We start from the raw sequence: 23,505 nt of genomic DNA on the forward strand, positions 1-23,505 counted from the left end.
GGGGCTTGGTGGATTTTATTCCTGAATTCAGAGCTGCACCTCAAACATACCAATTGAAAATATAGGTTATGATAGTTGTTTAAAGTTTCCCTCTGGGATTTTAAATAGCTCAGCCTTTACCAACTGTTGTGTCATAACATTATTGATTTTACAGTAAATGTTTCTGTTATGGCTGCTTAGCCCTCACAGAGGTTGAACAACACAGTCACCAAATAGATGATCTAAATAACAAGTTTCATTTTTATTGCAATATAAAACAAGAACAATGTGCAACTCTTGCCACTCTGATACTGGGAAAATGAATCCTTCAATTTCTAAAAGGACAATCCTAACAATCAAGCTATCTATCTCCTTTTACAACCCATTTCTTGACAACTTTCCTAAGTCCAGGACCTACTTCCTTCAATTAGAAAGGCTGGGCAGTCATACCACCAACTTCTTTACAGTGTACATATCCAATGCTCTATTTCAGCAGATGAGGGATATGCTTTGTGGATCAATTCAGTTTTTAACCCTCAGCTAACTTCCCGGTATTAAGATGTGAGGGACCAAAACAAGGATTGAGACACTCCCAGAAATGCCTTCAAACACTTCCATTCTTGGAGGAACCTTCATCCTTACTTCTAAAGGAACAGTAGTGGTTAATATTACAAAACTAATTTTTATTAGCTAACAGCAGTGGAGATTAATGCACCAGTAGTTCTTAAATGCAGGAAAATAGAGAAGTCAAAGTTCATTGGATGACTTTGTAAAGCATAGTTTTGAAAACCTACACAAGGGGCAGGATTTTTAGTTTGGCTGGCGCATGCGGTCGGCGGCCAGGGAATAGACCGCTGACCAGGATCAGCCCCCGACCGTGATTTCACGCTGGCTGGTCAACTAACAGCCAGCCAGTGTGAAAGGCATGCTGAAATGCTCAGCGCTGCCAGGGTGGGGAGCGGGAGGAGGGCGGGCGCTGACGTAAGCGCAGGGAGTTTGGAATGAAAATTCCCTGAAGGCAGAGAGCTGCCTCAGGGAGCTGAAGAATTTAAAAGCAATGAATAAAGATATTAAAATGCAGAAAAAAATGTCCACGCATCAGAATCAGTCACCTGAATATATAGGCGATGAAAATTCTGTCCAAACATTTTTAATTTTTAAATTAATAACGGAAACCTCATCCTGCCCTTGGATGAGGCTTCATCAAAAAGACAAAGTCCGCCTGGCAGATTCACCCATCTGTCCACCAAGATTGAACGGACCACGTAAAATCGGAGTCAACTGGAACTTTAATGGGCTTAATTGCCCTCAATTGTCAGCGGGTGCACTTCTGACTTTTGCGCGTGCCCGCAACCAAAATATCGAGCAAGCGCAGGATCACGTCAGGACGCTCGCTCAATGTCATCATGTGCTATTTTACGCTCGAGTGGGTTGGCCACGCGCCCGCAGGACGAGCTAAAAATTCTGCCCCAGATGTCCTTCAGTGTTTATTAATGAACTGATTTATGTAGAGTTACAGAGAATGTTTAGCATTGAAACAGACCATGCTGCCAAATTGTTCTATGCTCTACTTGAGCCTCCTCCTACTCATCCAATACTATCAGCATAACTTTACTATTCCTTTCTCCCTAATGTGTTTATGTAGCTTCTCCCTAAGTGCATCTATGCTATTCTCTTCAGCCACACCTTGTGATAGAATGTTCTATATTCTTATTCTTTGAGTAAAGAGGTTCCCCCTATGGGATTTATTGGTGACTCTCACATTTACGGTCCCTAACGTTGGTCATCCCAATAATTGAAACATCTTATTTACTTTAGAGACAAACACACCACCATTGTGTGTCTATCATGCATTTCAATAAACATTTCATCACTTCAGTTCATGATAATGCAGGGTTCTTCCGAAGGCTGCTGATTACAAATCAAAAGGTCACCACACATACCCCACTGTCACGTACATGTCTATTTTTAATATAGTACAGATATGATTTCATTCAGTCCAGATCCAGTGTAGAAGACATTTTTATAATGATAATAAACCACAGGCCACATGTGCAAAGTACTCTCACTGTCAATGGCATCACATGGCAATAAAGGAGTCGATCGACTTGTGGAGTGAAACTTTACCTGGACCTGCAAAGCAGCAACTGGAGATAGAGGAACAAAAGAATCTCCTTTCCTATTGATTTATCAAGTAGAATCAGCTGTGACTGGTGACACCCAACATAGCACAAACATGAAATCAACTTATACATTAATATAAGTGTCTTCAAAGTGAAAATAGAGAGCAAAGAGCAAGCCCTCTGAGTCCCACCATTGAATGTCCAATTAAAACCAACTGACATTCATGTTAGTGTCACAGGATATAGTTTATCATATATTTTTAAATTATTAATAATTTGAGAGGGTACACCGCAAATACATTTCAGCATATTAGGTTTATTAGAGGAGAACTTCCAACTAGAGTTTAAAATAGCTTCAAGTGTCCATCACCTTCTGGGAAAGGTGGTTGGTTCAAATTACCATGTAATGTCTTGTAAAAGTCGAGTTTGTAAGACTAAATTTTTAGCCAAAAAGTAGGGGGTTGGATTTTACACGAGTAATATCAGAAGGGACGAAATCCACCCTCTCTCATCATCTCAATATCATAGTTGCCAGGTCAGAGATTATTTCTGCTAACCCCACCCCCAAAAAGTAGTGCAAAAGGAGCTGAAAACTGTTTTTATTATTGAATTTTTATATACAATAAATAATATCCATGGAGTCAGACATTAATTTGTGTGTACTAAATTGATCAAATTCAAAAAACAAAAGCCATATGTACAAACTTATACAATTTCATTTAGTTTTTTTCATGGCCAGTTATCTTCAACAACACTGTTTTCCCTCCAACTTTGCTCACTGTTACGTTGGCTGGCATGTCAAAATTCATGCGAGTCTCATCCATGTTCCCAATAGAGACCAATCCTTATCTATTCTTTTGTCGATGTTTGATTATAAATCACTGAAATGCAATAAGCCTGCCGTCAAATTCTGCTGAGACACACTGAAATCTTGATCTTCTACTGCAGCATAAAATTGTTTCTCTTCATAAACCTGGTACACCGTCCAGGGCTGGATTTGCCATCTGCAATGCCTAATTTCCTTGTTTGTTTCAGGGCGAAAATTTGGACAGACCCTCAAGAAACTGAGAGTCCATTCTGGCGATTTTCATTGACATATTTTGAAACTTACTTTTCCAACTGCAGCCACATGTAGGCTTTCCTCTGTTTGCACATTTATTCTTGGGTATCTGCTGAAGCTGTGTAGAGAGCTTCCTCCAACCTCTAACGTTCTTCTCTGATATCTTAAATTCTCTAGATGCCAAATAATTATTTGTCTTCTATACAATTTAAACAACTTTAAGTTTGAACTGGGCTGTGTATCTGCTGTTCCTTCTTGATACCATGTTACCATGTTAGAGGGCAAGCTTGGCAGGAACACAGTGCACCAGTAAGATGGTAGCCTTGACAGCACACGTTGATGTGTGCAGACACAAGGAGTTGAACAGCCGCCTTCAGTGGTGTATTGTTCTCTGATGCTATCAATGAGTAGGTTTGCACCAGGGTGAGTTTGACTTCAGCAGTGGTTAAGTACAAAGAGTTTGGATTTTTTTGACCAGAAGTCAGGGGTTGACTTATACACAAGATCAGCCATTGCTTTAGTGTAGACGGTATAAAAACAAATAGCTCTTGGAATATGCAAGCACCAGCTGATGTTAATGAGCTTTGGTGTTCATTTGAGCCAGGAAATTGCATTGTCTGTGCAAGCAAGCTCCCAAAAATATATTTGCCAATAAGAACATACAGAAGAATGGAAAGAAAGAAAACAGGCAAAAAAAAACAAGGAGAGCAAGAAGGAAAAACAAAGGAAAAGTAAGAAAGGTAAAGAAAAACAGAAATTTGAGTGTATATAGTGCCTTTCACAACGTCAGGACATCCCTAAATGCTTCCGGCCAATAAAGCATGTTTGAGTTGTATTCACTGATAATGTAGGAAACGCAGCAACTAATTTGTACAACCCCATCAACAGCTACTTTTACTTAGTTCTGTTGAAGGGTCATTCGGACTCGAAACGTTAACTGTGTTCCTCTCCGCAGATGCTGCCAGACCTGCTAAGTTTTTCCAGGTATTTTTGTTTTTGTTGTGGGTTAAATGTCAGGTAATCTGTTTTACTGGTGTAGTTGATGGCCAGTACACCACAGGCTACCCATGCTCTGCATAGTGTCATGGGATGTTTTACGTCATGATAGGCTAAAGTGACCTCAGTTTAACATCATATCCAAAAGTCAGTACTTTCAACAGCGTAACACTCCCTCAGTATTGCAACTGAAAAGTGTCATCCTAGATTGTACACAGGTCTCTGGAGTGGAACTGGAACCCTCGGACTCTGAGGCAAAAGTGTTCATGAGTCAAGGCTGATACCATGGCCTCGACGCTGGTTTTGACTTGAGTGTTTCTTCCCTTAAGGAAAGCATTCCAATTTAAACAGCTTTGTAATTCATGGTAATGCACGTATGGGAAATGTTAGGCTCTGAAGCCGGGACGCCAAGCTAACATTTAGGTTGCCAGATATTCTAGCCAGACAAGTGCCATTGTATCTTTTATTTGGTAAGTAGCAATCTCAAAATACCTGCAGTAACTGAACTTGATTAACCCAGCTTCCCTGCCAGGGGATGGCCCAGAGGATTTGTTGGAAGAAAGGATTGATGACAGCTCCAAACAGTAAAATGTATTTGTCAGCCTTAGACCAGTCCGGCAAATCATCATTTTCTATCGATACACAAATGAAAAGGTGAAGGCTCCATCAGATGAAATATATCTACAACTACATTCTGGGTAACTGCCATTGGTCCAGGTTCTGTTTTAATAGGGAACTCAGCAATTCTTCACATCTTGTTTTGTAACCAGGTACAGAGTTTTAAGCCATTAAATCAATTAAATTGTTTATGCAAACTTCTTGCTCCTATATAACTTCAACTTTTAATAGCCCCAAATTCATAGATTGCAGTTTAACCACAAGGTGACACAGTGATTGTTATTCCATCATCTGAAGATTAGAAGATGAGGGGGGCATGCACAATTTCCAATGAACAAATTACAGAAGCAAATGTGTTCTGAGCTATGTATTGTGCATTACATTTCAGCTAGCAGGGACCGTTACCTCTGGTGTCCCTCAAGGGGGCCCTCTTGGCTCCCTCCTATTTATCATCCATGGGCTGCCCTTCTGTAACATCAATCGAAGGCACAACGTTAGTTTTTCCCTTAACATGGATGACACCCAACTCCACCTCACCACCATCTCTCTCAACTCCTCCACTGTTGCTAAATGATCAGAGGGCTTATCCAACATCCAGCACTAGATGAACAGAAATTTCCTCCAATTAAATATTGGGAAGAATGAAGCCATTGTTATTAGTCCCCACTCCAAAATCCTTTCCTTAGCTGCCAACTCCATGCCACTGCCTGGGATTAAGCCAGTCTGCTTGCAACCTTGGTGTCACATTTGATCCCGAGATGAGCTTCTGACCTCATGTTCACGCTATCAGTAAGACCACTTATTTTCACCTCCATAGCAATGCTTGTCTTCACACATCTCAGCTCATCTGCTGCTGAAATCCTGATCCATGCCTTTGTTATCTCTAGACTCGGCTGTCCCAAAGCACTTCTGGCTGGGCTCCCACATTCTACCCTTGTAAACTTAAGGTTAGCCAAAACTCTGCTGCCATGTTCTAATTCACAGCAAGTCCTGTTCCCCCACCACCCCTATGTTCACTGACCTACATTAGCTCTGGGTCAATCAATGTTTTGATTTTAAAATTCTCATCCTCGTTTTCAAATCCTTCCTTGGCCTTTCCCCTCCCTATCTCTGTAACATCCACCAACCCTACAACCCTCAGAGATATTTGCGCTCCTCCAATTCTGGCTGCTTGTCCATTCCCAATTATAATCACTCCTCCAATTAGTGGCAATACCTTCAGCTGCCTAAGGCCCCAAGCTCTGGAATACCATCCCAACACTCTCTGTCTCTCCACCTCATTTCCCTCAAGACACTCCTTAAAATATACGTCTTTGATCAAATCTTTGGTTATCTGACCTAACATCTCCTCATGTTTCTCAATGTCATACTTTGTTTTAAAATGCTCCTGTGAAGCAGCTTGGGATATTTCATTAGGTTAAAGGCACTATACAGGTTGCTGTATGTGCATGAATTGACAACCTATCAAAGAACAGAGTACTCATATTCATATGCTCACACCAAAAGCAAACATGCAACTCAACCTTTCTGACTTTGCACTGACAGTATGAGTAGTTTAGCAAAAACTGTAATACAACTAGACTAGCATCAATAACTAAAAGGTTATTCTATGTAGTATTGTAAATAAGTACTTCCACAGAGACTTTCTGGTTTTATTGTACTTTATAACAGTGAAATTATGTTAGCATGACTCTTTTACAGAGACAAGCACAACACTAAGTTACCATCTGGAATCACACTACCGTAACCTTGTAAATGAGAATACTATATGAGTCACTTTTTCACACAAATTTCCTGATTTGTACCTGCAGCACAGATGCTTACAAATTATCCAGGCAATTCCAAGCATGCTTTTTATTTGCACCAAATCCCCACATTGCTGTGCATCAGTCATGGTTCAGTTGGTAGCCATCTCGCCTGAGTCACAAGGTTCCTGATTCAAGTCCCACTCCAGGGGCAGGATTTTAGGTCCCGTGGGCAGGCGCATGCCTGACCCGATCAAGTGTAAAATACTGCGTGATGACATTGGGATGATATTTCAGTCGGCGGGCGTGGCGAAAGTCAGCAGCGCACCGACCAACAATTAAGAGGCCTATTTAGGCCATTAATTAAAAGCTATTTTTTGCTGCCTACCAACCTGATGGTTGGTAGGCAGCCTCAGGATTTTTTAGGAAATCTCATCCACAGGCAGGATGAGGCTTCCACAATTAAATTTTAAAAAAATTAATTTGGGGACAGAATTTTTATTCTGTTTATGTTATTAAGAGTGAGTCCTAAGTCGAGACAATTTTTCCAGATTTTAAAAATCTTTCTTTTTGATCTTAAAATTGTTCAGCTCCCTGCCTTCAGGGAGTTTTTGCTCCTCCAAGCATGCGCAGACTTTTGGGTTTGCACTCCTCCCGCCCCCACCCTAGCAGCGCTGAGCCTTTCAGCGTGCCTTAAACACTGGCTGGCCATTCACTAGCCAGCCAGTGTGAAATTGCGGTCGGGGGCCGATTGTGGGCGGTGGACTGTTTCCAGGCTGCTCCTGGGTCTGCCCGATGACCCGAAAATCCTGCCCCAGGATTTGAGCACAAAATTCATGGCTGACATTCCAGTATGGTACTGAGAGAGTGCTGTCATTTGGATACATTAAATTGAAGCCTCTTAGGTGGACATAAAAGGTTCCATGACATTATTTTGAAAAAGAACAGGGGAGTTATCACCGAAGTCCTAGCCAAATATTTATCTCTCAATCAGCATCTAAAAAAACTGATTAGCTGGTCGTTATCACACTGTTGTTTATGGAAGCTTGTTCGACACAAATTGGCTGCTGGCTTTCCTACATTACAACAGTGACTACACTGCAAAAGTATTGTACTGGTTGTAAGCACTTTGAGATCTCTGGTGGTTCTGAAAACAACATAAATGCGAGTCAGTTGCTTAACTGAAAATCACATTTTGTAGAGCAAAAAAATGTTTAGTCATCAGGCGAAGACAACAGAATTCTACCTGCAAAGTTTAATTGTTCAAATGTCACAATTATACAGAAGTTCTCCTTTGTTAGAATCAGTTTCAGAGCATGATTGGCCGGCAAATGCGGATCAAGAAGCTAAGGTATAAACATTTGAAAAGTTTAAATTAGGGAAAAAATTTTACATGCTAAAGCAAAAAACACTTTTTTTCAATTTACAAAATTCAGGTATCAACTTCCCTTTGGCCTGGTCTAACCTCTTTTACCTTGTCAGAAAGAAACTCTCCCATGTTGCTTTCAGTAAGGTGGAAATGCCATCTGCTGCGGTGCCAGATCGATAGTGGAAAACACACACACACACACACACACACACACACAGGACAGGCATATATCAGGGGAACGGCAGGGATTTGCTTAGACCAGAGTAACAGATTTAGCTGCATCAGAACATCCGACAATATGATTACTAGACCGAGAATAAAGTTTACATTTGAAACCTTTAAAAATACAACATAAGGCATCTAAGGCTACAAATTACTGTTGGTGATGTTAACAAACAACATGCACATTATTTGTTCTGTCCATATTCCAACTGAGGCACTAATGTACATCAAATAACTCTTACAAAAACAAAGCATTCTCACCCTAACAACACCAGAGCGCATTTGATAAGCTCCCACAGCACAGATTAACAAATACAAAACTACATGGAATTAGAGGAAATTATGTGACATAGGTTGATAACTGATTGGAAGGCAGGAGTTATCAGGCAGTAAGGTTAAAGGGAATGTGCCCAAATGTGACAAGGGATGTTCTTTGGGATCTGTACTGGGGCCATAGCTTTTGCCATCCATGACTTAGATCAGTGGTTCCCGAACTGTGCTTTGTGATCCCAAATGTGGTTGCAGAAACAGCAAAAGGGATCACTCCTCCAAAACTGTGCCTGTGCAAGCACCGAGGCTCAGGCAGCTTCCAGCCATGCCCTTGCTCTGGTCATCTCAGTCTCTCTCTGAGAGAGTATCATTGTGATCTGCACTTTATTGCAGCATTGTTGAGTGAAATAAGCTAGTATGGAAAAACATTCCACCTTCTCCCACTGAACCTTTCTACTGGGGTGTGTGCGGGTGGCGGGCAGGGGAAGGAGAAGAGAAGGGCTGCTTTGTGTGTGGTGGGGGTTGTTAAAGAGACACAGGAATGCTCATTAGAAAATTAAAAGTTTATTTGATTCATCTCATGTGACAATCAATGATGTCAAGATGGCTTTTAGGGTACCTTGGTGTGATGTTGCTACAGATCGGTAATGCTGAATGCAAATGTGAATGTCAATAGTATCTGCTATTTCCTGGCTAAGGCCCATGAGCTGCAGAGATGAAGTAATGGTCTGGTGAGTGTAAAAATGTCATCATTTTATGTAAACTACTTTAAATACACAGGCTTTCATATTATATGGTATAATATATGTTAATCTATAATACTCAAACTTTAATAATTATATACTGAATGTTACTATGCTGCTTTATTACTGTTTTGATTTTGTTGGTTTGTGATTTTCAAGTGTTACAATGGAGTCACACGGGAAGCACCGACTTAGATGAAATAAGGTACACTTGTATATCCAAGTTTGTAGATTACACTAAATTAGTAGGCACAGTGAGTTGAAGCAAGAAGTATCAAAGGACAGACGAAAATTAAAAGTGACTGGGCAGATCTGTGGCAGATGGAGTTCAAGTGGTGAAGTGTGAGGTCATCACTTTAGATCCAAGAAACCCAAATTGGAACATTTTAACAGTGAAACATTTGGAACTGAGGAGCAAAATGACTTAGGTGCCCATGTGCACAGATCACAAACAGCTAATGCATAGGTACGAAAAAAAATCAAAAATGATAATGGAATACTGGCCTGGAATACTGGGGTGGAGGGCAAAACACAAAGAGGAGAAAATGAGGCTTCAGTTGCAAATTCTTAGTCAGATCCCATCTGGAGTACAACATTCAGTTTTTGGCACCTCACCTCAGAAACATACGAATTAGGAGCAGGAGTAGGCCACTCGGCTCCGCGAGCGTGATCTGCCATTCAGTAAGAAAACGGCTTGTCTGATTTTAGCCTCAACTCCACTTTCCTGCCTATCCCCAATAACATCTTTCATCCCTATGCTTTTCAATAATCTACCTCCGCCTTAAAGGATATTCAAAGACTGCTTCCACCACCTTTTGAGGAAGTGTTCCAAAGACTCAGAACCCTCCAGAGAAGAAAATTTTCCTCATCTCTGTCTTAAATGGGTGACCCCTTATTTTTAAGGGCTCCTAGTTCTAGATTCTCCCACAAGAGGAAACATCCTTTCCCCATCCACCCAGTCAAGATCCCTCAGGTTCTTACAGGTTTAAATCAAGTCGCCTCTTACTCTTCTAAACTCCAGGAGATGAAAGCCTAGACTGTCTAACCTTTCCTCATAAGACAACCTGCCCATTCCAGGTATTAATCTAGTAAACCTTCTCTGAACTACTTCCAACGCATTTATATCCTTCCTTAAATAAGGAGACCAATACTGTACACATTACTCCAGATGCAGTCTCACCAATGCCCTGTATAACTGAACATATCCTCCCTATCTTTGTATTCAATTGCCCTCACAATAAACAATAGCATTCTATTAGCTTTCCTAATTACTTGCTGTACCTGCATACCAACCTTCTGTGATTCGTGCATTAGAACACCCAGATCCCTACGCATCATAGTGCTCTGCAATCTCTCACCATTCAGATAATATGCTTCTTTTTTATTCTTCCTGCCAAAATGGACAATTTCACATTTGCCCACATTATTGCCAGATCTTTGCCCACTCACTTAACCTATCTATAGCCCTTTGTAGCCTCCTTATGTCCTCTTCACAACTTACTTTCCTATCTACCTTTGTGTCACCAGCAAATTTAACAACCATACCTTTCAGCCTTCAGCCAAGTCATTTATATAAATTGTAAAAAGTTGAGGCCCCAGCACTGATCCCTGTGGCACACCAGTCGTTACATCTTGCCAACCAGAAAATTACCCATTTATGCCTACTGTTTCCCATTAGCTAGCTAATCTTCTCTCCATGCCAATATGTTACCCGCTACATCATGAGCTTTTATTTTCCACAATAACCTTTGATGTGGCACTTTATCAAATATCTTCTGGAAATCTAAGTACAGTACATCCACTGGTTCCCCTTTATCCACAGTACATGTTACTTCTTCAAAGAATAATTGGCTAAACATGATTTCCCTTTCACAGGAAGGATATATTTTCTTGAATGGGCTGCAGCACAGATTCATCAGAACAATAGCAACACGTAAAGCAGGGGTGGGGAACGTATGGCCCGTGGGCCGAATCCAACCTGTTGCTCAATTTCATCTGGCCTGCAGCAAGATTTCTAAAGATATAGACCTTCAAAATAGCATTTATCATTATCATTACAAATTTGCTTTGGATAAAAGCATCAGCTACATTACTATAATAATATTTAACAATATAATATTCAAATTCAGCCATCACATTAAAACAGTGGGTGAGATGAACATTTCTGTATTCTCTCTAAAAAAAAACTAAATTAAGTTGGTTTTTATGTGTGTGTGGCCCGCGACTTATTTTGTCCATGTGTGAATGGCCCGTGATAAGAAAAAGGTTCCCCACCACGGCGTAAATTAGAAGATGGATTGCTAAAACTTTGTATGCATTTAGAAGGTTGAGGGGGTTAGCCAATCAAAGTGTTTAAAATATTAAAAGGATTTGATAGGGTAAAAAACAGGAAAAACATTTCTTCTAGTGGGAGAATGAAGAGCACAGTACTTAATGTGAAGTTTGCTCCCCAAAAGCTGGTGATTGCTGGACCAACTGGATCTTTTAAAACTGAGGTCGAAAAATTTTGTTGGGTAAACATATCATAGGATACGGGTCAAAGGCTGGTGAATGGATTTAAGGTGCAGGTGGAACAGACTTGAAAGTCTGAATGGTGACATAAGAATAACAGTCGGCCAATGTCTAGTCTTTACGCCATATTAGAAAAACGTTTTCAATTTTCAAATATTGGTCATGGGTTTGGTCAGCAGCAAATAGCAGATGTTTGAAGTTTAATACAAATTACTTTAATTATCTTAGGATGGATTGTCAGAAACTTCTTTTAATACTACTGACAGGCAACAATGCTTGACAACCATTACAATGGATCCCATCACATATTAAATTCTACAACATCACCATGCATCTACCTATGGAGTTCAGGAAAATACCAATGAATAGCATGTTGACACTAACATACAAAATTGTTCTTAAAGCATGCAAAGAAAGTATCTTATTAAGAGATTTGGAATTAGAATCTAACTCTACAAATTTGCAATTTGTTTTAATGAGCTCACTTTTTCCTGTTGTAAAAGGCTTCTACTGCTGTACCAGTAGAAACTGACTTACCATTAATTTTAAGTGAACAATCCCATCTTTTGTCAGCTTTTGAATCCAGTCAATATCATGGATTATCTAGTTACTCTAGCCCATTTACTTTTATTTTATGGACTAGCTTTATTGTGTGAATGGTTTTGTAACAAATAGAAAAATCATGTGTAGTTCGAGAATTTGCTGATGTGATGAAGGCTGAGAACTTAACCGTTCCATGTCAGCCTGAAACAAAATTTGAGCACTAGTTTCATGACCAGATTCTACAATTTGTCAATGAATTACATACAGATATATTCTGTTGACAAATATGAAGGCAGAGTTAATACAAATTTGATGTTATAAGCAAAATAGCAAACAAACCACCATTTTGCCACATGCCACACTATTTTCTAGTGCATTATTGGAAAAAAGTTATAAATCTAATCGACAGGCTTGACAACTCCAAATATACTGTTGCACAACGGTTGTCTGTTAATGAAGTAATTCTAAAGAGGCTGAGTGTATCACTAAGCAATTGTACTGCAAAATATAAGTATAAAAAAGAAACCTTCTCCCTTGCAATACAAGGAGGCAGAAACCTTACAGTTCATCCAAACACAGGGATGTGTTGGTTCAGTAGCTAGCACTCCTGCCTTTGAGCTGAAGGGCCCACTCCAGGAATGATTGGCCAAGGAAGGGTTGTGCACACAGCCCATCAGGTTGTTAATCTGCCTGCAAAATGCTTCCAACACTCTACACAATTTGACAAGGAAGAAAGGCACGCGAAGAACACAAAAATTAGTAGGCCACTTGGCCTGTACTGTCATTCAATAAGATCATGGCTGATCTGATTGTGCCCTCAACTCCACTTTACTGTCTGCCCCCATAACCCTCGACTCCCTTGTCAATCAAAAATCTGTCTAACACAACCTTAAATATATTCAACGACCCAACCTCCACTGCTCACTGGGGAAGAGAATGACCCTCAGAGAAGAAATTCCTCCTCACCTCTGTCTTAAATGGGAGACTCCTAATGTTTAAACTGTGGCCCCTAGGTCTCGACTTCCCGACAAGGGGAAACATCCTCTCAGCATCCACCCTGTCACGTCCCCTCAGGATCTTTAAATAAGATTACCTCTCATTCTTCTAAACTCCCAATGGGTAAAGGCCCAGCCTGCTCAACCTTTTCTCATAAGGTAACCCCTTCACCCCAGGAATCAGTCAAGTGAACATTTGCTGAACAGCTTCTAATGTAATTATATGCTTTCTTAAGTAAGGAGACCAAAACTGTATGCAGTACTCTAGATGCGGTCTCACTAATGCCCTGTATAGCTATAATGACACTTCCCTACTTTTATACTGGATTCACCTTGCAATAAACACCAACATTCTGTTTGCCTTCCTAATCACTTGCTGTACCTACATACTACCCTTTTGTGATTCATGTACAAGGACACCCAGATCCCTCTGCACCGCAGAGTTCTGCGGTCTCTCTCCATTTAAATTGTATACTGCTGTTCAATTCTTCCTGCCAATGTGGACAAGTTCACATTTTCCCATATTATACTCCATTTGCCAAATTTTTGCCCACTCACTTAACCTATCTAAATCCCTGTGTAGGCTCTTTACTTCCTCTTGACAACTGGCTTTCCTACCTATCTTGGTGTCATCAGCAAATTCAGCCACCGTACAGCTGGTCCCTCATCCAAATCATAAATATAGGTCAGAAATAGTTGAGGCCCTAGCACTGATCCCTGTGGCACTCCACTAGTTACAGCGTGCTAACCCGAAAATGACCCATTTATCCATACTCTCTGCTTCCTGTTAGCTAACCAATCCTCTATCTATGCTAAAAGGTTACTATCTACACCATGAGCTCTTACTTTGTGAAGTAACCTTTGATGTGGCATCTTCTCAAATGTCTTTTGGAAACTCAAGGACACAAGATCTACAAGTTCCTCTTTATCCACCTTGCTTGTTGCTTCCTCAAAGAACTCTAACAAATTAGTCAAACATGGTTTCTCTTCCAAAAAGCCATGTTGGCTCTGTCTGATTATTTTATGATTTTCTAAATTGCCTGCAATTATCTCTTTAATAGTGTATTCTAATATTTTCCCTATGGCAAATGTTAGGCTAATTGGCCTATTGTTTCCTGTTTTCTGTCTTCCTTCTTTTTTGAATAGAGGTGTCACATTTGTGATTTTCCAATCCGCTGGGACCTTTTCAGAATCTAGGGGCAGAATCTTCCGGTCGGCGTGCGGGGGCAGGCCTGACACACTGGCGCGCGATGATGTTGGGCACACGTCCCAACGCCATCGCGATATTTTGTTTGGCGGGTGCACGCCGGAGTCGGCTGTGCACCCACCAAAATGTTAAGGGCCTATTAAGGCCATTAAGAAATTAATTAAATTAATTAAGAACGCTGCCCGTCCAACCTTAAGGCACGGGCGGGATGAGGTTTCCTGAAGCTTTTATAAAATAAATGAATACATTTTCCCACCTTTACAAACATGTCCTAACTCATGTGACAGTGTCACATGAGGGGACATGTTTAAACACATTTTTACATCATTTATTGAACTGTTTCATTTTCCAATCAATCTCCCCGAGGCAGCTCCGTGCCTTACGGAAATTGCTGCGCTCTTTTGCGCGCATTTGTTAAAGAGTGCAGATCCCGACTGTCCTTCCTCCCCCCACCCGCACAGGTAGCACTGAGCGCTACTGGCCGCGCATTACGCCGGGCTGGCCTTAATCAGCCCGCTTGTGTAAAATGGTGGCGCACAGCCGATCGCGGGCGCCCCCGCCCGCCATAGGAAAAATCCAGGCCTAGGGAATTTTGGAAGATTGCAACCAATGCACCTATTATCTCTGCAGCCACTTCTTTTAAGACCTTAATATACAGGGCATCAGGTCCAGGGGACTTGTCAGCCTTTAGTTTTAATAACTTTCCCAGTACTTTTTTCCGACTGACTGTGATTATTTAGTTCCTCCCTCCCTTTTACCTCTTGCAAAACAAACAACTATAACACAGGACAGATTACAATACCTGAAAGCTAACAAAACACAGGGCTTTTCATAGTGGCATCAGTGGGCTATTTAAAAAGCTCTTTCATACAGTGTAGGCCTCTCTAGACTGGCAACCCCAATGTAACTATGGCAGATTAAATAAATGCAGCTGTCGGAAGACCCAGTAAAAACAGGTCTTCTGAAAGGCCAGACTTAGTGAAGCCAGGAAATTAACAGCACGTATAGTGCCAGCTACTAGAGACCTGAATTTCAGGATCTGGCAGTACAAACAGCTCATTTCCACCAATATAAATAAAGGCGTTGAAGGTTTCAATAAAACTGTTCCAAACTAGTTACTGATTCTTTATAGAAGAACAAAAATGTCCTATTTTGTACTGACATAATTCACACAGCCACATTAGAACTTCATCTCCAGGGGAAACAAATGCTCGATTGATCAGAAGAAATAGATTTAAAAACACCAAAACCCTCATCTATAGTTTGCATTTTTATCAGGTAGTCATTACACCAAGAAAGTTCAAATATACATACTGCTCAGTTTAGAACATATTTTGCCCATCTTACCTTTGTCTGATATTCACATCTAATTAGCTTAAATTTCATATTCATAAAATAGTCTCAATACCCAATGGAGCAAGATGCAAAGTACCAGTCAAAATAGAAAAAATGGGAAGACTACCAAAATTACTTTCCAGATCATTGAGCTACAAAGATAACCTTAATACTAAGAATTACATAGAATCTACAGCACAAGATCAGACCACTCGACCCAATTGGTCTATGTCAGTTCCTTACTCTCTAATTACTATATCCCACCATGCCCCCATATTCTTCTATTTCCTTCTCACTCATATATATTCAAGCCTTCCCTTAAATATATATGTGCTACCTGCTCCAACCCCTTCAAATGGCAGTCAAGTTCCACATTTTCCCCTCTGTAAAGAAAGTCCACCTAAAGTGTATTTGATCTGTTTGCGGTTACCCAATATTAATGCCCTCTAGTTATGAACTCAACCACAGCAGCAACAGTTTCTCCACAATCACCCTACCAAATTCTTTACAGATCTCTTCAGTCTTTCCTCCAGAGAAAAAAGCCCTAGTTTGCCTAATCTTTCCTGACAGTCGTAGCCTCTCAATTTTCCTAACATCCTTGTAAACATTTTCTATACTTTCTCTACAAAGAAAAAAATAAATATTTGCATTTACATAGCACCTTTCACAACGTCAGGGCATCTTTAAGCAGTTTACAGCCCATGAAAAACATTTAAAATGCAATCACTGTTGTAATATACAAAATGTGGCAACAGGACACCCAGGAAAGTACTCTCCTGTTTCTGTTCTTCTCTAACACATCAATATTCTGCCCTAGATTTCATTTCACTGCAGACACATCGACTTAGCAGGATATTAAGATACTTCAAATTATTCAGGACAGTGACAACATGCATGTAGGTGGAACATTTGAGGTTTTAGAGTTGGGAAAATGCAGAGCCATCCACTTAAGTTGAGACAGCAGGCAGTGATTATGGATGCCTGGGGATGCTTCCTTCTTTAAAGGGTGACTGACTTGAGGAGTTGGCAGTGAAGAGACTCTGTAGATCCTAAAAACGGTATTTAGATGGATTCTTGGACAACAAGGTGATCATGGCATATAGGATGTAAGGCTCACCATTCTGGAAAATAACTGATGGGTTTGGGGCCTCCTGGGCTTGCTTAATTAACTGAGACCTGAGAGAGATATTGTTGATAACGGACTCCTGAATTGCTTGCAGGTCTCTATATTTTAGCTTCTCCCTAGTGCTGAGAGGTTTGGCCAGCAACACGGGACTGGAAAAAAAGGAACAAACAGGTATGAACCTGATGGCCTGGGTACATAACTGACATAATAAACATTTTCTACTTTGCAGTTCACACCCGACATCATTTGAAGTTAAAAGGGGTGGAGTAAATTTTATTATGTCCAAAACTGTAAAGAAATATTTTGCATGGTGTGCATTTTACAGTGCTGAAAGTAGTTGTCAAAAGACAGGCTGTGCATAAATCAGTCATTTTTCAACCACAGATGATTTTATGGCTCATTGTCTTCACAGTTCAGAGCCAAACATGATGCTCTAAAGTAAATGCTGTACAGAGCCAAACGTGATGCTCAAAATTAAATGCTGTACAGTAAGACAACCAAATATTACAGACAATGAAGCCACATGCAGACAAATCATTACATGTTTGAAGCAGCTGCTATGACCATTGAAGGACTCACTTGTTAATTCAAAAGAACCAGTATCACGAGCTGCATTTAACAATGTTAAGCAACATTTTTCATACTGTTAGTAGTTTTATTTGATAACCTGAACATAAGTACTTCATTCGCTGTTAAAAGCACTTTGAGACATCCGGTGGTCATGCAAGGTACTATATAAATGCAAGTTTTTAATTATACATCGCATTAATCAGAAAATCCTCCCCTATTTTGTACCACTATTTCAGTAAAATGCAATCAATTATTCATGTGTATATGGAGGCTATAAAAAGAGGCATAAAAGTGTAATATGTACCATATCATCGCAGCTGCCAAGATACAATAGAAATCCATTTAATCAAATGGAAATTACCATTGGAATAGCTTTATAAAAGTGAAGAAAGCTGTACCTCAAACAAATCTGTATGTAAAAAAATATTTGTATGGTCTATTAAAACAATTCCATTAACAAAGTGAAGCAAACATCAATGATTAAAACAAAAAGCTAAAAGCTACTGCAGATGCTGGAAATCCAAAACAAAAACAGAATTACCTGGAAAAACTCAGCAGGTCTGGCAGCATCGGTGGAGAAGAAATCAGTTAACGTTTCGAGTCTTCATGACCCTTCGGCAGAACTGAAGCATAGTTAGGAGAAAGGTGAAATATAAGCTGGTTTAAGGTGGGGGTGCGGGGGGAGAGAGAAGTTGAGGGTGTGGTGATTGTGGAGATAAGCAAGCAGTGATAGGAGCAGATAATCAAAAGATGTCACAGACAAAAGGATCAAAGAGGTGTTGAAGGTGGTGATATTGTCTAAGAAAAGTGCTAATTAAGAATGGAAGACAGGACACTCAAGGTACAGCTCTAGTTGGGGTGGGGTGGAAAGACTAACAAAGTTTTAGTTTTAGATTTAAAAATAATGGAAATAGGTGGGAAAAGAAGAATCTATATAAATTATTGAAAAAAAAGGGAGGGGGGAGAAACGGGGTGGGGATGGGGGGGAGGGGGAGTTTAAGATCTAAAGTTGTTGAATTCAATATTCAGCCCGGAAGGCTATAAAGTGCCTAGTCGGAAGATGAGGTGCTGTTCCTCCAGTTTGCGTTGGGGTTCACTGGACTAGTTTGCGTTAGACTTCGCTATTTCCTCGGCAATTTATAGAAAGGAAGACTTGATAGTGCCTCTCACAACCTCAGGACGTCCCAAAGTGCTTTAGAACCAATAAAGTACTTATGAAGTGTAGTTACTGTTGTAACATACTGGCTTCATGTCTGTCCTTGGCTTGCTGCATTGTTCCAGTGAAGCCCAACGCAAACTGGAGGAACAGCACCTCATCTTCCGACTAGGCACTTTACAGCCTTCCGGGCTGAATACTGAATTCAACAACTTTAGATCTTAAACTCCCCCTCCCCCCCATCCCCACCCCGTTTCTCCCCCCTCCCTTTTTTTTCAATAATTTATATAGATTCTTCTTTTCCCACCTATTTCCATTATTTTTAAATCTAAAACTAAAACTTTGTTAGTCTTTCCACCCCACCCCAACTAGAGCTGTACCTTGAGTGTCCTGTCTTCCATTCTTAATTAGCACTTTTCTTAGACAATATCACCATCTTCAACACCTCTTTGATCCTTTTGTCTGTGACATCTTTTGATTATCTGCTCCTATCACTGCTTGCTTATCTCCACAATCACCACACCCTCAACTTCTCTCTCCCCCGCCCCCCCCACCTTAAACCAGCTTATATTTCACCTTTCTCCTAACTATGCTTCAGTTCTGCCGAAGGGTCATGAAGACTTGAAACGTTAACAGATTTCTTCTCCACCGATGCTGCCAGACCTGCTGAGTTTTTCCAGGTAATTCTGTTTTTGTTATCAATGATTAAATACCTATAGTCAGGACTGGCTGCCTGGAAGCCTTCATTCATAACTTAGAAATGTCTATTTGATTACCTGTTCAGGTATTGCTAATGTGGAACTGAACCAGATTAAAACTAGTCAACTTGCTTCTGCTCACACATACTGTTCCTGTGTGATCTTAATGCAGTGAGGAGACAACTAAATAAATGAGTGAACACCTGGACTCTTACAAATGGATTTTATAAGTATTGTAGGACATGCAGTACCCCAATATACTAAAAGCAATAAAATCTTATGTATTTTCACAACCATCTCTAGCACTGTTCTTTGCCTCTCCCCAATCAGCTGATTGCAACAACTGTGGCTAGGGCAGAGAGCCTGGGAGCAAAATTTGATAACCCCGAAAATGGGCACTGGGATCGCAATTTGCAATTAGCCTACTACTTCTGGTGAGGGCATTAGGATACCTTTATGCTGTCTGTTATTTGACATGAGAGTTGCGTGCAACCATTGCAAAACATGTTGAACGGCTGCACGCCTCAGTAGGGCCACCGAGTTCATGCAAGGCTAGCAACACTCGAAGATAGCTTGTGCTCAAACAGCAGGTGCTGGAATTGGCTGACATTCCGAGAAGAGAATGACACCGACTAACAAGCACGCCTTGCCCTGTTGTGCCATAAGTTCTCAGACACAACACTGGAGACTTTGATGCAGGAGGTGGACAGGAGGGGAAATGTCTTCTACCTAAACAGGGCCAGGAAGCCCTCCATACAAACTCTGAGAAGGCAATGAAAGTTGTGGTCAAGGAAAGCAATTTAAGCTCCAGCACCTGTATGCTATGTTACAAGAGGTTTAGTGACCTCACATGAGTGGTCAAGGTCAATAAATTAATCTTCAAATGCCATATATTTATAACTGAACCTCTAGCATCAGATACTGTTCAATTCACAAATCCCCACTTCACTCACCTACCAGCAATCTCTATCAATCACAACTTATAGCCTCTCGTTCATAGTTTCACCTCACTCTTGCATAGCTAGCACTAATGCAAACCTCACACCCGTCTATACTTGCACACACTGCTAGCTATTCAACATCACTTAAACACATTCCACCACTTGCACAGACACATTTTACTTGCTCTCTTGCAGGACAAGGAAGCAGCGTCTAACCTGTGGGGTACAGATGTATGTCCTTTTCCCCCATGGAGGAAGTCAGTGCTCTCCATCATTGGAGCAGCCATGATCAAGGTTGCGGCCAGCAGCAGGGCTGAAACCATCGAGGATGACAATATGCTCAGGACCAATCCTCCTTCTCACATCCCAAGGCTTCGAGTCCTACCACGGCAACTGGTAGAATTTAAATTCGATTAATAAATCTGCAATATAAAGCTAGTCTCAGTAATGGTAGCCATGACAACTATTATCGATATAACGCCATGGGGTCTTTAATGCCCACCTGAGACAGCATTCACTAATATCCTTTCGGGAAGGAAATCTGCCGTTCTTACCTGGTCTGGCCTACATGTGGCTCCATACCCACAGCAATGTGGTTTATTCTTAACTGCCCTCTGAAATGGTCCAGCAAGCCACTCGGTTCAAGGTCAATTAGGGATGGGCAACAACCTTACCAGCAACTCCTAGATCCCATGAAAGAATTTAAAAAAACTTCCTCCTCATCTAACAATCTTTTCTGATTTACAAGCTGCTGAAATCGTAAGGATACAGGTCTTGCTTTTCCCCCACCCTCCCCTCATCACAACCTTACCCTGGTCCCATTCCCCTTTCAGATATCCAGGAACTGCCACCCGGCCAGTTAGTAGTGGAAGAACACGACATAAAAGAGCAGGAAGACATCGATGAGGAAAAAACACATTCACTTCATCTCTCACTCAAGCCACCAGCTCAGATACTGACAGTGCGGGTACATTACAGTACCTTTGAGACAGGATTTTAATGTAGTAAGGCAGCAGGCATGAGTGGCCTGCAGCCAAGGCAGGAACAAGAGTCGCACAGGCACCAGCTCCCTGGAAAAAGGCTGATAGATTTGCATACTGAAATATGTCATGTCACAGTGTTAGCCATGGATCAGTTGGTAGCACTCTCACCTCTCAGGTTTTTGGTTCAGGTCCCACTTCAGGGCTTGAGCACAAAAACCAAAGCTGACACGTCAGTGCAGTACTGATGTGAGTACTGCACTGCCGTCTTTCCGATGAAACATTAAACCAAAGTCATGTCTGCTCTCTCAGGCGGACATAAAAGACCTCATGCATTATTTCAAAAAAAGAGCAGGGGAATTATGCCCGATGTCCTGGTCAATATTTATCCCTCAATCAGCATGTGGGTACTTGCTGTGCACAAATTAGCTGCCACATTTCCTACGTTACATTCATGGCAAGACTTCAAGAGTACTTCATTGACTGCAAGGCACTTGGTGACTTGCATGAATGTAGGACGTCTTATGTAAATACAAGGTTTTTGTTCAATTAAGAAATGTTTGGTGCATTGGCAGACCTGCCAGAAAACCTACAGCCACTGTCAAGGAGCATGAAGGAACCTGGCACCAACCCGGCCCAGAGCTTGAGGTCCATCCTTTCCAATGTGGAAGTGGTGGCCAACTCTATATGAACACCAGCTGATGTCCTAGCTGCACATACCAGTATGGAAAGGGACTTGCAGGATCTCACAGTAATCCAGCAATCCGTCCCCCAACACAATATTAAGGTTGCTACCATGCCACCCCATGGGAGTGGCACCATGGAGCACAAACCTGATGTCCTTTCTCAGGTTGACACAGCATTTATCCTCCCACCATTGCCACTCTGCAAGTATCCGTCCTGTTTCCAATCAAACAGCCAGTCCAGTCTGCTGCTGCCCATGCTGAGGTGGTGCATTTCAAAGTCAGGCCTTTGACAGCTAGAGTTGGTTAAGGTCACCCTGCAAGGCCATCTGCAGTCTTCCCACTGCAAGTCAGCAGCCAGCAGACTTCCACCAGCCATGCTGCAACCACTGGGGTCACATTGTGGCGCACTAAGACAGGTAAAGGTACATGGAAGATAGGCACTAACAGAAGGCACAAGGGTGATTTGTTGGCTTGTGTGCACAATACTGGATGGTTTAATTTATAGACTTGGTTTGGAATGTTTGTTTTCTGTTGGCTTTTATTTCAACATTGTGGCCAAGAGGTTGTGGCTGTGATTGTCAGAGGTGGGGGAAGGTAAGTTATGGAACTACTGGTGAATGGGAAATTGAGGTTGCGTTCATTGGTACTGCAGTCAGGTGAGTTGATTACAAACAGCCCCAGCCAGAAATGGTTGGTTGCCTCCCAGTTTCCTCTGCTGCTGCTTGCCATCTCCCTGGTGGAAAGGACTGTGTCCTCAAGATGGAGAGGTTGTGAAGCATGCAGATCTCCATAATCATGACATGCACTCTGGTGAAGGATCCTCCAAAGCAGTCCAGACAGCAGAAGCTGTGTTTAAGGAGCCCAATTGTCTGCTCAATCATATTTTGTGTGGTAGTATGGCTTTTGTTATATTCATGCTGTCCACATGTGTGTGGATCATGCACTAGAGTCTTGAGCCAGTTGGTCAGCAGGTAGCCTAGGAGCTGCCCTTTGGTTTGTCATGGTGACTCAAATGCAGATGGGGGTACAGGGGCCTGCTGCAGAACAAAAGCATCATGACTGCTGTCAGAATACCAAGCACTGACCTGCATGATGTGCAAAGCACGGTAGCATGGTCACACATCAGCTGGACAGTTGTAGAGTCCCTTCCAATTGCAATATATCTCAGAATTTACATGCAGCACCTGCAAAGCGATGTATGTGGAGTCGATGATGCCCTGCACCACAGGAAGCATGTAATTCGGGCCATGTGATCGCTCTGCCTGCTTTATCTGGCAAAAGAATGAAATGCATTCAACTCTTTGCTTACAGAGCCTCAATGATCTCCCTTATGCAATAGTCAAAGGCAAACTGGGGGATGTTGCAAATATGATCCACTCCAGCCTGGAAGGAGCCCGGCGCAAAATAGGTCCCGGCCATAGCCACCTGCCTTGCCACATCCTTGCCTTTCTCCGAGGTTGCAGTTTGTGATAGATTTCAGTGAGGCCCTCCTTGCTGAAGTCTGACCCACTGTTCAATGCTGAGGGAGATAGGAGAATTATTCCTTGAAGTTCCAGGCAGATATTGAGACCTCATTCTAAGATGGCTCCTCCTCCTCCCTCTTTGAGCAGCTTTCCCTCCTCATACCTTTGC

At 41.5% G+C, this 23,505-nt stretch overlaps 1 protein-coding gene and 1 long non-coding RNA gene across 2 annotated transcripts in view; both read right to left on the bottom strand.

Annotated features, from left to right (window-relative positions):
- Positions 1–23,505, bottom strand: part of LOC144697809 (E3 ubiquitin-protein ligase RNF38-like) — a 218,338-nt gene that overhangs the window by 81,279 nt on the left and 113,554 nt on the right.
- The window catches only part of LOC144697821 (uncharacterized), a 46,969-nt gene continuing 43,967 nt past the window's right edge, over positions 20,504–23,505 (bottom strand). Inside the window, exons 2-3 of the long non-coding RNA XR_013580429.1 lie at positions 22,959–23,144; positions 20,504–20,600 (exon numbers count right to left, since the gene is read on the bottom strand). This is a non-coding gene — a long non-coding RNA (uncharacterized LOC144697821). The remainder of the gene's footprint in view (positions 20,601–22,958; positions 23,145–23,505) is intronic.

Source organism: Cetorhinus maximus, chromosome 2 (assembly GCF_964194155.1).
Source record: "Cetorhinus maximus chromosome 2, sCetMax3.hap1.1, whole genome shotgun sequence".
NCBI lineage: Eukaryota > Metazoa > Chordata > Chondrichthyes > Lamniformes > Cetorhinidae > Cetorhinus > Cetorhinus maximus.